Consider the following 15,948-nt stretch of genomic DNA (forward strand, 5'->3'; position numbering starts at 1 on the left):
GTTGCCTTTTTACTCAGTTGATAATGTATCTATGTGCAAAGTTTTTTATTATCATTAAGTCAAATTCGTCTACTGTTTTCTTTTATTTTTTAAGTTTTTATTATTTTAATTTTTGAGAAAGAAAGAGACAGGACATGTTGGGGAGGGGCAGAGAGAGAGGGAGACACAGAATCTGAAGCAAACTCCAGGCTCTGAGCTGTCAGCACAGAGCCTGATGCTGGGCTTGAACCCATGAACTGCAAGATCATGACCTAAGTTGAAGTCATAGGCTTAACCAATGGAGCCACACACGCACCCCTGTCTACTGTTTTCTTATGTTGCCTGTGTTGTTTGGGTCATACCCAAGAAATCACTGTAAAATCCAACATCATGAAGCTTTTGTCCTAGGGTTTTTTTTAGGAGTTTTACTGTTGTAGGTCTTACCTCTAGGTCTTTGATCCACTTTGAGTAAATTTTTATATACGCTATTAGGTGTGGGTCCAATGTTATTCCTTTGTAGGTAGATATCCAGTTTTCCCAGCACCATCTGTTGACAAGATTGTCCATTGCCTATTGAAATCTTGGCACTTTGTCAAAAATAATCTGACCATACAGGCAAGCATCTCACTCTCTATTCTATTCCACTCTCTATTCTTTTTTTTTTTAATATGAAATTTATTGTCAAATTGGTTTCCATACAACACCCTGTGCTAATCCCAACAGGTGGCCTCCTCAATATCCATCACCCACCCTCCCCTCCCTCCCACCCCCCATCAACCCTCAGTTTGTTCTCAGTTTTTAAGAGTCTCTTATGTTTTGGCTCCCTCTCTCTCTCTCTTTTTTTTTTCCTTCCCTTCCCCCATGGTCTTCTGTTAAGTTTCTCAGGATCCACATAAGAGTGAAAACATATGGTATCTGTCCAGTTCCATCCATGTTGCTACAAAAGGCCGTATTTCATTCTTTCTCATTGCCAACTAGTATTCCATTGTGCATATAAACCACAATTTCTTTATCCATTCATCAGTTGATGGACATGGCTCTTTCCATAATTTGGCTATTGTTGAAAGTGCTGCTATAAACATTGGGGTACAAGTGCCCCTATGCATCAGCACTCCTGTATCCCTTGGGTAAATTCCTAGCAGTGCTATTGCTGGGTCATAGGGTAGATCTATTTTTAATTTTTTGAGGAACCGCCACACTGTTTTCCAGAGCAGCTGCACCAGTTTGCATTCCCACCAACAGTGCAAGAGGGTTCCTGATTCTCCACATCCTCACCAGCATCTATAGTGTCCTCATTTGTTCATTTTAGCCACTCTGACTGGCGTGAGACCCCGAATAAGCCAAAGTAATATTGAAGAAGAAGACCAAAGTGGGAAGCATTCAATCCCAGACTTTAGCCTCTACTACAAAGCTGTAATCATCAAGACAGCATGGTATTGGCACAAAAACAGACACACAGACCAATGGAATAGAGACTCCAGAATTGGACCCACAAAAGTATGGCCAACTAATCTCTGACAAAGCAGGAAAGAATATCCAATGGAAAAAAGACAGTCTCTTTAACAAATGGTGCTGGGAGAACTGGACAGCAACATGCAGAAGGTTGAAACTAGACCACTTTCTCACACCATTAAAAAAAATAAACTCAAAATGGATAAAGGACTTGAATATGAGACAGGAAACCATCAAAACCCTAGAGGAGAAAGCAGGAAAAGACCTCTCTGACCTCAGCTGCAGCAATTTCTTACTTGACACATCTCCAAAGGCAAGGGAATTAAAAGCAAAAATGAACTACTGGGACCTCATGAAGATAAAAAGCTTCTGCACTGCAAAGGAAACAATCAACAAAACTAAAAGGCAACCGACAGAATGGGAAAAGATATTTTGCAAATGACATATCGGACAAAGGGCTAGTATCCAAAATCTATAAAGAACTCACCAAACTCCACACCCAAAAAACAAATAATCCAGTGAAGAAATGGGCAGAAAACATGAATAGACACTTCTCTAAAGAAGACATCCAGATGGCCAAAAGGCACAAGAAAAGATGTTCAACGTCACTCCTCATCAGGGAAATACAAATTAAAACCACACTCAGATACCACCCACCTCACATCCACTCTCTATTCTATTCCGAGCTCTCTATCCTATTCCACTGGTCTGTCTTTATGCCAGTCATATTGTTTTGATTACTGTGCCATTATAGTAAGGTTTTAAATCAGCAGTGTGAGTCCTCTAATTTTCTTCTTCTTTTTCAAGATTGTTTTTGGCTCTTTGGGGTCCCTTGAGATTCGATATAAATTTTATGATAGATTTTTCTACTTCTGCAAAAACCATCATTGGGGTTTTGATAGGGATTGCACTGAATATGTATTTCGCTTTAGGTAGTATTGACATCTTAACAATATTATATACTCCAATCCATGAACATGGGATGTTTTCTCATTTATAGGTCTTCTTTTTTCCAACAATGTCTTTTTTTTATTTTTTGACAGCGTGCATACACACACAAGTTGGGGAGAGACAGAGGGAGAGCGAGGTAGAGAGTCTTAAGCAGACTCCACACCCAGAGTGGAGCCCGAGTCAAACCTCAGCCAAAATCAAGAGTTGGACACTTAACAGAATGAGTCACCCAGGCCCCACAACAATGTTTTATAGTTCATTATGCAAGTCTTTAACCTCTTTGATTAAATAATTCCTAAGTATTTTATTCTTTTTGATATTATTGTAAATAGAATTGTTTTTGTAATTTCCCTTTCAGATTGTTCACATTTTTGTATAGAAATGCAACTGATTTTTGTGTGTTGACTTTGTATCCTGCTACTCTGCAGAATTCATGTATTAGTTCTAACAGTTTTGGGGGGGGAGTCTTTAGGTTTTCTAAATATAAACTCATTTCATCTGCAAACAGATCATTTTACTTCTTCATTCCAATTTGGATTCCTTTTATTTCCTTTTCTTAGCTAACTGTTCTGATTAGAATGTCCAGTACTATTTTGACCAGAAGTGATGACAACTGTGTTCTCCTTATGGTTCAATTAGAATGTTTGGGTGTTAAAGATAACAACATCCCAGTTTACTCAGATAAAATTTTAGACCTCATAACTGTAACTCATAAAAACAGTGTCTTTTCTGTATTTTATCTAGATTTAGATTTGGGGCTCAAGAAGATCATGGCTGAATCTGAATATTTAAAAGTATCTAAATAAATGTTTCTTCAGTTTTTTTAGAAGCCTGCATTTTTTAAAAGTATGTATTATTTAGGGGATAAAAAAGCACTCCATTAAAGATTATAAATAAAACACCATAAATCATAATGAGATAATAGAATATTAATTCTAGCCTCATATAAAAGAGGGTTTTCTTATACTTGACACAAATCCCAGTCATCTAAGTAGTCTCTATCTGATAAAAGAATGTGCCCTTAGGAATTCTACTGATTAAATAGTTTGATTTCTGAAGAAAATATTTTTAAATAAGCCTTAAAAACGCACCAAAACCCAATACAGTTGGCAGCTCCAGAAAAGCTTAATTACCCTCTCATTCTTTTAACCATCCAAAGAAATGAATCCACAGTACTTATTACCTGCTGTGAGCATAGTCAAATGGATTCCCCACTGTTAAATTCAGAAAATAAACTAGGGAAGAAGAAAAAAAGAAAGAAAAGAAATAGGAATGCTTGAAAGGGTAAGTAACAAAATACAGCAACCAGGGACAAAATGAGAATCTCAGCCTGGCTTTTGATACTGAGAAAGATCTGAGAAACTATTTCCAGGAATTATATGAAAAATATCTAGGAAAATGTCTTTACTCATAGTGGTAATAATAAAAATCAGACTAAGGATAGAGTAATTAGCTACAATTTTCTTTCAATGCTACTCCATAGGGAACAGAAAATTACAATTTGACTTTGAAATGATCTGGTAGGATCAGTAAGTGAAAACTGAAAAAACGTTAAAAAAAAAAAAGATGAGTGGTAAAACGTTTTTTGCAGCAGCAGCAGTAGCAGAACAGTACAAAGCACGTATTATTCTCATAATGAAAAGAAATAATTGGCAGTAGACATTAAAGCAGGGTTCAAAATAATTTTACTTTCTAGCTCTTAGATTCTCATTTGAAGTCACCATAAACTTGGCTCTGTGCTGCCGAAGTTAAACCTATAGTAGTGGCATCAAGCTGAGTGAATCTGACGGCAAAGAGCTACTATTTTTGGTTTGTTTGTTTGTTTTGAGATAGAGTGAGAGTGAGAGTTGGGGAGAGGGGTGGAGAGAGAGGAAAAAACCCCAACCAGGTTCCACACTCCGCATGGAGCCCCACAGTGGGCTTCATCCCAGGACCCTGGGATCATGACTGAGCTGAAATTAAGAGTCAGATGCTCAACCGACTTAGCCACTTTTAATTTTTTTTTTTTTAACATTTATTATTGAGAGACAGAGAGAGACAGAGCATGAGCAGGGGAGGGGCTGAGAGATGGGGAAACACAGAATCTGAAGCAGGCTCCAGGCTCTGAGCTGTCAGCACAGAGCCCGACGCGGGGCTCGAACTCACAAACCGCGAGACATTACCTTACATTACCTCACTGCTTATTCATTACCATCTGCTACAATTCTACTTTTCTTCAGTCCATCCAGTCATACTGGTCTCCTTGTTAGTCTTCAAACATACCAATCATGCTGTCATATCAGCCTCTTTGTTCTTTTCATCATTTCCTCTGCCTGGAATAATCTTTCTTCATATATTCAGATGGCTCATACCCTCACTTCCTTCAAAGCTCTACCAAATGTAACATTATTAAAGAGCTCTGTCTAAAAACAGCTTCTCATCGTCTTTCTTATAACTTATTTGTGAATGTATTATGTATCCCCCTCTTGTCCTCCACAGAGATACAGCCAGTTTTGTTCACTGCTTTATCTCCAGCACCTAGAACAGCACCTGGTATACAGTAGGCACTCAGTAAGTATTTGTTAAATGAATGGATGACTCATAATAAAAACATATTTTTTAAATCCTTCAAGGATCTGTATCCTAACAAGAATAAAATCTTAAACCAAAGGAATAAACCTCTGGTGTTATAATTTTAGATAGCATTATCAACTAGTAGAAGTACTTAAAAATACAACAGAACAGCCTTCAAACCACCCCTTGAAATCATGTGTAGATTATTACTTATTTCATTTGGTTCTAAGGCCCACTCCATTCTTAGTAAGGCCTATACTATTCTCCAGTACACAGGAAGGTGGTTAAAGGTTATCCTCTAATTACTGTGTTTCAGTGAAAGTAGAGGGAAGAAATATAAAGAAAATTATTTAAGTTAATGTGATCAGAGCCAAAGCAGGAAACTGAAGGTTGTTTTTTTAAAAAAAATTTTTTAATGTCCATTTATTTTTGAGAAAGAGACAGAGTGTGAGTGGGGGAGGGGCAGAGAGAGAAGGAGACACAGAATCTAAAACAGGCTACAGGCTCTGAGCTGTCAGCACAGAGGCCAATGTGGGGCTTGAACTCATGAACCACAAGATCAGAACCTGAGCTGAAGTTGGATGCTTAACTGACTGCGCCACCCAGGCAACCCTACAGCTTCTTTTTCAATATGTACATTATGGAGAGGACACTCTCAAACAAACAACTTTAAACCTATAGTAGTGGCATCAAGCTGAGTGAATCTGACGGCAAAGAGCTACTATTTTTGGTTTGCTTGTTTGTTTGTTTTGAGATAGAGTGAGAGTGAGAGTTGGGGAGAGGGGTGGAGAGAGAGGAGAGAGAGGAAAATATGAAGGGCTCTATATCTAAAACTAATTTCTCAGATTTGGTAGCATATGTTATTCAGTCAATGATGGTGCCAAATCAAATTATATTCTTTAACTTTAGATTTTAACTTGGAAGACTAAAGAGTAAAAGCTAGTTTTAATTCTGATGGTCATATTAAAATCTACCTGTTTCTAACAAATATTGTATAGCATCTGGCATAACATCTCATCTACACCTACAGCTAAGCATCACAAACTCAAAGTATTCTTGTTTCAGCAAGCCACATGCTTCCAACCAGATCATATTCCCACTCTCTGCCAAACTGTTTAAGCATCAGGCAAGATTGCTAAAAATGAAATAAAATGGGTTCTCAGAAACAAAAAATTATTTTATTATGATTGAGATCCAAGATACAGGTGAACTCAAAAGTAGCAGATAACTGGAATTACTAACAAAGCTGTGCCAGTTTACATGTTCTTGCCGCAGGTTATTACATTAGCTAAAAAGCTTGATGAATCATCATTCATTTATTCAACTAATATTTACTAAGTACCTGCAAACATACACCACAAGATGATAACACTTTTTGTGCTGTGGAGCATAGAAAGATATATAACCCAGTGACCACCCTCAAGTGGTCATTAAATAACTAAATAATGAAATTTATTAAATAATAGTTATTTAATAATTAAAACATCATTCCAATTTACAATTCTTTCTTATACAGTATTTTACTTGATCAGGTTTGGCAAGCATTATCCTCTCAATTTGCCTGATAAATTTTTGTTGAAAGAAGTTAAGGGTTTTGCCCAATTATATAGAACAAATGGTAGAACAGTATAGTCCTAATTTATAAGAGATTGGGGGAGGGAGAAATTACTCCTAGCAAGGCTCGTAATGTTCTTCCTACTGGCTGGTATTTTTACACTTTGAATCTGCTTTACAGGCTTAATCTTCAACAGACTTAATTCCGTCCCAAATCCAAAAGGTCTGTCTCACAGGCATACCACTAACTTTCTCCCAAATTAGGTGCTTGTCTAGAATTTACCAGCTCTTATATCATAATTAAAAGCACTGGCTTCCAGTTATAAAAAAAAAAGTCACAAAGATGAAGAGTACAGCATAGGGAATACAGCCAATAACACCATAATAACGCTGTATGGTGACAGACGGTGACCATACAATCTGTGGTGAGCACTGAGTAATGTATAGAACTGTTAAGTCAATATGTTATACACCTGAAGCTAATATAACATTGTATGTTAATTATACTTCAATAAAAAAAGGTAACAATAAATGCATTAGCTTTGAATCTGGATTAAAATCTGTGTTCTGATGCTTAACTACCTGTGACCTTGAACAAGTCACATAAACTCCTGGGCCTTTAATTCATCTGTAAAATGGGTCTTTTGGGGCTATTGTGAGAATTAAATGGCATAATTAATATGTAGTACTTAATGTACAGAGATACAGTATTAGTACGATGGATATGCTTAGCTTATAATGGTTACATTATTTCATTTAGAGAATTTCCTATGGTGGTAATTGTGTGGGATTTTACTCTTTATCAACCATTAACTCATTCTTTCTTATTCTCTATACTTCTATATAAGAAGAAATGTTACTGAAGATCTAATTGTACCTGCCACCCCATCAACCTAACCTCCACTCCAGCATAACTTTTTCTTTTTTTAAATGTTTATTTTTGAGAGAGGAAGAGAGTACAAGTTGGGGAGGGGCAGAGAGAGGAGAGAAAGTATCTCAAGCAGGTTCTGCGCTGTCAGCACAGAGCCCGACGTGGGGCTCAGTCCAACGAACCCCAAGATCATGACCTGAGCCAAAATCAAGAGTCAGACGCTTAACCAACTGAGCCACCCAGGCACCCCTAGCATAGCTTTATCAAAATATGTAATCACCCTATGTGTTTGGGTTTGTTTCCTGACTTCCTCCTTTAGAATGCAAACTCAGTGAAAGCAGGGACTTTATCTTTCTAGTGTCTAAAATGGTACTGAAATATTAGTTGACTGAATGAATGAGTAAGTGAATGAATAGGACAGAATTTCTCCTCTTGAGAATGTTAGTCTTTTGCGGAGGATATACTAGTTAAACAGACAAAGTGTAAGATTTATGCACTGGATACAACAGAAATACCAAAGATAGCTAAGAAAGTCTCCTCTAAGAGATACCTCTTATCTCTTTACTTTTTACTTTTTATATTTTTTAAATTTAAAATTTTTTTTTAATGTTTATTTATTTTAGAGAGAGGGAGCAAGCCAGTAGGGGAGGGGCAGAGGGAGACATAAGAATCCGAAGCAAGCTCCAGGCTCCGAGCTGTCAGCACAGAGCCCGACATGGGGCTTGAACTCACGAACCGCAAGAACGTGACCCGAGCTGAAGTTGGATGCTTAACCAACTGAGCCACCCAGGTGCCCCTACTTTTTAAATTTTTAAATTGAAGTAGGCTTCATGCCCAGTGCAGGGCCCAATGTGGGGCCTGAACTCATGACCCTGAGATTAAGACCCGAGCTGAGATCAAGAGTTGGACCCATTCTAACCAACTGATCCACCCAGGTGCCCCTACCTCTTAGCTCTTTAAAATAAGTTTTGCTTTGTTTCTTAAGTTCAGTTTGCCCTTTCCTTCCATGGGGGGGGGGGGGGTGCGGGGGAGCCAACTAGCATTCATTAAACTTATACAATGTTCCACTAAATTTTCAACTAACAGTTGACACTATTTTTAGTGCTTCCCATTTAACGATTCAATAATCTTCAAAACAATTCTATGAGATAAATACTACTATAGCTGAGGAAACTAAAGAACAGAAAGTATAAGCAACTTGCCAAAAGATCACATGATTTAAAATTGGGCATTTGAAAAATCCTGAATGAAGAGTACAGGCGGTAATTTCTCTGCCATCGGCAGCAGCAACATTTTTCTAGATATGTCTCCTGAGGCAAAGGAAACAAAAGCAACAAAAATAAACTACTGGGACTACATCAAAATAAAAAGCCTCTGCACAACAAAGGAAACAATCAACAAAACAAAAAGACAACCCACCGAATGAGAAAATGTACTTGCAAATGATATATCCAATAAGAGGTTAGTACTCAAAATATACTGGGGTGCTTGGATGGCTCAGTCGGTTAGGTGTCCGGCTCTAGATTTCAGCTCAGGTCATGATCTCACAGTCTGAGGGATCGAGCCCTGAGTGGCCTATGCTCTGAGACAGTGTGGAACCTGCTTGGGATTCTCTGCCCCTTCTCCACTCATGTGCCCTTCTCTCTCTCAAAATAAATAAATAAACATTAAAAAAAATTCTTAGCCTAGGTGTGCCTAGGTGGCTCAGTCAGTTAAGCATCCAACTTTGGCTCAAGTCATGATCTTATAGTTTGTGAGTTTGAGCCCGGCCTCGGGTTCTGTGCTGACAGCTCAGAGCCTGCAGCCTGCTTGGGATTCTGTGTCTCCCTCTCTCTCTGCCCCTCCCCCACTTGTGCTCTGTTCTGTCTCTCAAAAATAAATAAAAGTTAAAAAAAATTTTTTTAATTGTTAGCCTAAACCTTTTCAAACTTTACAGATGATATGAATACAGGTTGCAATCCTTTGTATGGGCCACACTGAGATTATGAATCCACAAGTGGATTTTTTTCCTAAATTTAACATGACATGTATTAGAAATATATTTAGGGTGCATATATCTTTTTGAATTAGTGTTTTTATATTCTTTGGGTAAATAGTAGTGGAATTACTGAATCATATGGTAATTCTATTTTTATTATTATTTTTTTTTAAGTTTATTTATTTTTGACAGAGAGAGAGAGAGAGAGACAGAGCATGAGGGGGACACAGAATCCGAAGCAGGCTCCAGGCTCTGAGCTGTCAGCACAGAGCCCAACATGGCACTTGAACCCATGAACCATGAAATCATTGAGCTGAAGTTGGCTGCTTAACCGACTAAGCCACACAGATGCCCCACTTTCTGCTTTTAAAAATATATATATGTATATTTTTAATTTTTTTAATATATTTTTGAGAGAGACAGACCCAGCATGAGCAGGGGAGGAGCAGATGGAAAGGAAAACACAGAATCCAAAGCAGGCACCAGGCTCTGAGCTGTCAGCACAGAGCCCCATGCAGGGCTCAAGCTCACGGATCGCGAGATCATGACCTAAGCCAAAGTCGGGTGCTTAACCGACTGAGCCACCCAGGTGCACCCGGTAATTCTATTTTTAATTTTTGAGGAACCTTCATACTGTTTTCTACAGTGGCTGACCAATTTTGCCTTCCCACCAACAATGCATGAGGGTTCTTTTTTCTCTACATGCTTGCCAACACTTATTTCTTGTGGTTTTGATTTTAGCCATTCTGACAGGTGTGAGGTGGTATCTCATTGTGGTTTTGATATGCATTTCCTTGATGATGAGTAATGTTGAGCATCTTTTCAGGTGTCTTTTGGCCATCTGGATGTCTTCTTTGGAGAAATGTCTGTTCATGTCTTTTGCCCATTTTGTAACTGCAATATTTGTTTTTTGTGTGTGTTGAGTTGTATAGCTTCTTTATATACGTATTTTGTTTTTGTTTTTGTTTAGTTTTTTCCATGTTTATTTATTTATTTTGAGAGAGAGAAAGAGAACATGCATGCACATGCACATGTAAGGGACAGGCAGCCATGTCCCATGTGGGGGTTTGATCTCACTGCAAGATTATAACATAAGCCAAAATCAAGAGTCAGACACTGAACTGACTCTGCCACCCAGGCATCCCTGGGCTAAGAATTTAGTTGAAAGTTGTCCTACACTGGAAATGTCGCTAGAGCACCCAAAAGAAGCAAACTCTAAATCCTGTCTGGATAAATCCACTTCTTATCCTAGGCCTCAAATAATTTCACGCATAAAGTTTCAAGGAAAATTAGACCTCACAGTCAAAATTATAAAGCACACAAAGAAAAAAGTCACCATGAGTGACAATCAGTGGAAACAAAAAAGAGCAGAACTACAAGGTCCAATATATGAATTACTAGGTTCAGGCTATAAAAGAGTTATGTTTATTATGTTTTAAAAAATGAAAGATCTAACAAAACAAACAAACAACAACAACAACAAAAATGACACAAACCAAGAAACAGACTCTTAACTATAAAGAACAAAGTGATGGTTACCAGAGGGTGAGTGGGGGGACGGGTGAAGAGGATTAACAGTGTATTTAACACATAACAGTATATTTAACAATAATGAATTGTTGAATCACTCTATTATACACATGAAACTAATACAATACTACCTGTTAACTATATTGGAATTTAAAAAATTTAAATAATAATTAAAAATAAATTAAAAATTAAAGACCTAAAAATTTCAGAACACGCAGATCAGAAAAAGAATCAAACTAAACTCCTAGAAATCAAAAATATAAACTCAATGGATCAATCTAAGAGTAGAATAAATCCAGTTGAAATAAATACTAGTATATTGGAATATAAATCTGAAAGAACATGCTCCATAATGTGACACAAAGAAGCAACAGATGAAAAATGTAAGAGAGTTAAAAGACATGGATGATATAAAAAGCAGGTCTAACATTTATATTTTTTAAGACTATATTAATCATTTTATTCTCTTTTTGTGTGCAAAGGTATCTGGATTTTATTCTTTTTTTAAATCTCAAGTTAGTTAACATACAGCATAGTCTTGGCTTCAGGAGTAGAACCCAGTGATTCATCACTTACATGTAACACCCAGTGGAGCAGATCTAACATTTAATCAGACTTGCAGAAGGAGAGAGGAAACACTGAGGAAGAGGCAATATTTGAAGATATAAAAGCTGAGTATTGGTTAGGTGTGTGTGTGTGGGTGTGGGTGTGTGTGTGTGTGTGGGTGTGTGTATGATTAATTTTACAAGAATCTGCCTGATCTTTTTTTTCAAAATGGCTGTTTCTGTCTTTTAGACATGTTTCCATTATTCTTTGAGCACTTTCTTACTTTTAGGCACAAGATATTACTGGATCATCTTATATACCCTCACCTCAGCTTGGAATCAGCAACACTTCCAGAGAACTACAGTTCCTTTTAGTGGATAATAGTATTTAGACACTCATATTTTGCCAATAGTTATGCTCATTGATATTGGACAGAACTACCACCAGGCCTTCTCAGTAGACAGAGCCAAAGAATACATGAATGACAGGGCACCTGGGTGGCTCCGTCAGTTGAATGTCTGACTTCAGGCTCAGGTCATGATCTTGTGGTTCCTGAGTTTGAGCCCCATATCAGGTTCTGTGCTGATAGCTCACAGCCTGGAGCCTGCTTTGGATTCTGTGTTTCCTTCTTTCTCTGCCCCCACCTACAGCTTGCACTCTGCCTCTCAAATATGAATAAACATTTTTTAAAAAATTTTAAAAAAAGAATACATGAATGAAAATATGTTATATAGGTGTGTGCACATAAACACACATGTATATATACACACATTTCCATCTCTCTTTCTGTATATACCTCTTTAGATATAAAAACTATGTGTTTGGGGGCACCTGGGTGGCTCAGTCGGTTGAATGTCCGACTTCAGCTCAGGTCATGATCTCACAGTTTGTGGATTTGAGCCTTGCATCACGCTCTGTGCTGACAGCTTGCTCAGAGCCTGCAGCCTGCTTCAGATTCTGTGTCTCCTTCTCTCTGCCCCTCCCCCACTCATGCTCTGTCTCTCTCTGTCTCTCAAATAATAAATGAATGTTAAAAAAAATTAAAAAAACAACTATGTGCTTGGGGCAACTGGCTGGCTTAGTCAGTGGAGCATGCAACTCTTGATCTCGGGGTCTTAAGTTCAAGCCCCCTTTTGGGCACAGGGCCTACTTAAAAAATAAAAAAAGAAGAAAGAAAATTATGTGCTCACATTTATATCTCTAATTCCAATTTAAGACTACAAAGCCCATGCTAGGTTTCTTTCTTTCCATATCTTTTACTTCCTATTCCAACAATTAAAAAACTTGGCTCCTGCTATCCTTAATATTATATATACCTATTTGAACAATCCTCCTATATGTAATGAATTCCCCATTACCATCATCCCACCCCACTCTGCATCAGTGTTCTCCTCACCCTGCTCGACCAATGCTGCCTCCACCCTCTATAAATACTCTCCTCATCCTAGTTTAGCTACTAATACCTATGTGATAATACTACCAACTTCCCACATGGATTCCCTCCTCACCACACTCAGGCTCTGATACCCCCCACCAGACCAGCGCCACCATTGGACACTCCTTACCCTACTCAGGCTCTGATGCTCTGATAATCAATGCCAGAATGACCTCTTGTATGAACATCTTCTTCATCTAATTCAAGTTTTCACAATCTGTGCCAAGATGTCCTCTGTGTGGACACCTTCCTCATCCTGTTTGGGCTCTGACATCCCACAACGAAACAGAGATACTGCTTCTATGACCTTAAACAAATACATTTCCCCCTATGCCAGATGCTTCTACACAGATGCTCTCCTTACTCTACTGGAGTCACCTCTCTACATGGATACCCACCTATGCAGATACCCTGGCATCAAATTGTCTCTCTACATGGATATTCTCCTTACCTCACTAAGGCTCCAGCAGTTGGAAATCACACAGAATATGTTTTCATACCATAGTGAATTTAAGCTAAAAATCAATATTTAGGAGATAACTAGAAAATCATTTGTTTGAAAATTATATAATTTGCTTACAAATGACCCATGATTCAAAATGTAATCATAGTGGAAAATAGAAAATAGTTTGAATTAATGGTAATTAAAACACTATATACTGGGGCACTTGGCTGGCTCAGACGGTATAGCTTGTTACCCTTGATCTCTCAGGTTTGTGAATTTGAACCCCACATTGGGTGTAGATATTATTTAAAAAAATAAAACACTATATACCAAAATTTGTGGTACATAGTTAAAGCCATACCAAAAGAAATTTATAGTTTTAAATAGATAGATTAGAAAAAAGGCTAAAATATCAATGTTCTAAGCATTTATTTCAAAAAGTAAGATGAAGAACAGAAAATTAAACCTAAAAAGGCAGAAGGAAGGAAATAATAAAGAATAAATGAAAAAGTAAATGTACAACAATGAAGATCAACAGTCTACAAAAAGACTAATAAGTTTTATGAACCCTGGAGTAGAAAAAAAGAGAACACATAAATTATCAATATCAGGAATGAAAAATGTTATAGCATTACAAATTATATAAATATCCAAAAGGATTAAAAAAAAACTTTTGCCAATAACTTTGAAAACTGTTGGCAAATAAACTGTCAGAAAAAATATAGCCTATCAAAATGTCTATAAGAAGAAATAGAATAGAAATTCTGACTTTATTTATTAAAGAAATTGAATCCATGGGGCACCTGACTGGCTCAGTCTGTAGAACATGTGACTCTTAATCTTGGAGTCATAAGTTCGAGCCCCATGTTGGTGGCAGAGTGTACTTAAAAATAAATAAATAAAATCTTATTTTTAAAAAGAAAGAAATTGAATCCATAATTAAAAATCTTTCTACAAAAGAAGTCCAAGTCTGGTGGCTTTAACAATTAAGTCTACCATTTAAGAAAAAAAGAACACCAATCTCCTACAAACTATCCTAGAGAATAGAAAAAGAACAGGTTTCGATTCCCCTCATAAAAGCAACCATAACTAAGAAACCAAAATTCCAACAAAATTAAGACAAAGGAAAACACAAGCTTATCTCAATAAGTAACATAGATGTAAAAATCCAAAGGACAATATTAGCAAACTGAATAATACATCACAACTAAGTTAAAATTATTCCAGAACACAATATTAATTTAAAATTAGAAAATCAAGGGCTGCCTGAGTGGCTCAATAGTTGAGCATCCAACTCTTGATTTTGGCTCAGGTCATGAACCCAGGGTCGTGGGATATAGCCCATCGGGCTCTGTGCTGAGTATGGAGCCTGCTTAAGATCTCTCTCTCTCTCCTTCTGCCCCTCTCCCCAGCTTGTGCATTCTCTCTCTCTAAAAATCAAATAAAAATAGAAAAAAAATTTTCATAACTTTGGACTAGACAAAGTTTCCTTTTTTTTTTTAAGATTTTATTTTTTTAAGTAATCTCTACACCCAATGTGGGGCTTGAATTTACAATCCCTAGGTCTGGAGTTGCAAGCTCTACCAACTGAGCCAGCCAGGAGGAGTCACTACACAAAGTTTTCTTTTTCTTTTTTTTTTTTAATGCTTATTTATTTTTGACAGAGCGTGAGCAGGGTAGAAGCAGAGAGACAGAGAGACAGAGAGAATCTGAAGCAGGCTCCAGGCTCTGAGCTGTTAGCACAGAGCTGGACATGGGGCTCGAACTCACGAACCGTGAGATCATGAACTGAGCCGAAGTTGGACACTTAACCGACTCAGTCACCCAGGTGCCCCTGACAAAGTTTTCTTAAATAGGACACAAAAAAACTCTAACCTTAAAGGAAACTAATGACACATCTGACTATATTAAAGTTAAAATTTTCTGTTCATCAAAATAAAACTTTTAAAATTATTTATAAATAATTAAAAAGAGACTGAGAAGTAAAGATATGGAGACATATCTTTTAATTTGTCAAATGTTTTAGAAGTTTGCCTCTAAAGGGGAATAAAGTATGATGGATACTAATTGGAAGAGATTATTTTACGATGGGAGAGACTAGAGGAATATTTTTGAATGCTGATAATACAGATCCTGTTTAAGAGGAGGAGGTAGAGGAGGAGGAGGGAAGAAGAAGAAGAAACTAAAAATGCAGAAGAAGCACTAACCAATAGAATTAGTTACCTAAGCATAAAATGATGGGAGTTTAGGTCATACATGGAGGGGGTCAGTCTTTGAGAGGAAGACAGAAGAAGATGGACTCAGATACAGGAGAGCCTATAGAACTGGTACCTGTAAGAAGAGGAAATTTTCATTTGATAGCTCCTTACATTCTCTATGAATTATGAAGCAAGCTGCAATAAGGAAAGAGGAGATGGCATCCAGAGGTCTGAGCAAAGAAAGTCTTAAATAGAAATTATGGGGTGCAAAAGAGTGAACTTACTAGAGAAAATGAGTTAGAGGCTACTCAGTTGAGGTTGTTTATCATGATTTTATAGTGACCCTATAAACCTGTTATGAGATATTCTTTAGTAATGCTCAATTGTTTGCATGTGGTACCAGAGAAAGCAGGGGGCCTGGGGTTTTGCTAGGCAGATGGTTTTGCTAGGCAGAAA

At 37.4% G+C, this 15,948-nt stretch overlaps 1 protein-coding gene across 1 annotated transcript in view; it reads right to left on the reverse strand.

Annotated features, from left to right (window-relative positions):
• The window catches only part of PPM1E (protein phosphatase, Mg2+/Mn2+ dependent 1E), a 217,937-nt gene that overhangs the window by 48,816 nt on the left and 153,173 nt on the right, over positions 1-15,948 (reverse strand). The gene's annotated exons all lie outside the window — the stretch shown is intronic.

Source organism: Acinonyx jubatus, chromosome E1, assembly GCF_027475565.1.
Source record: "Acinonyx jubatus isolate Ajub_Pintada_27869175 chromosome E1, VMU_Ajub_asm_v1.0, whole genome shotgun sequence".
Lineage (NCBI taxonomy): Eukaryota > Metazoa > Chordata > Mammalia > Carnivora > Felidae > Acinonyx > Acinonyx jubatus.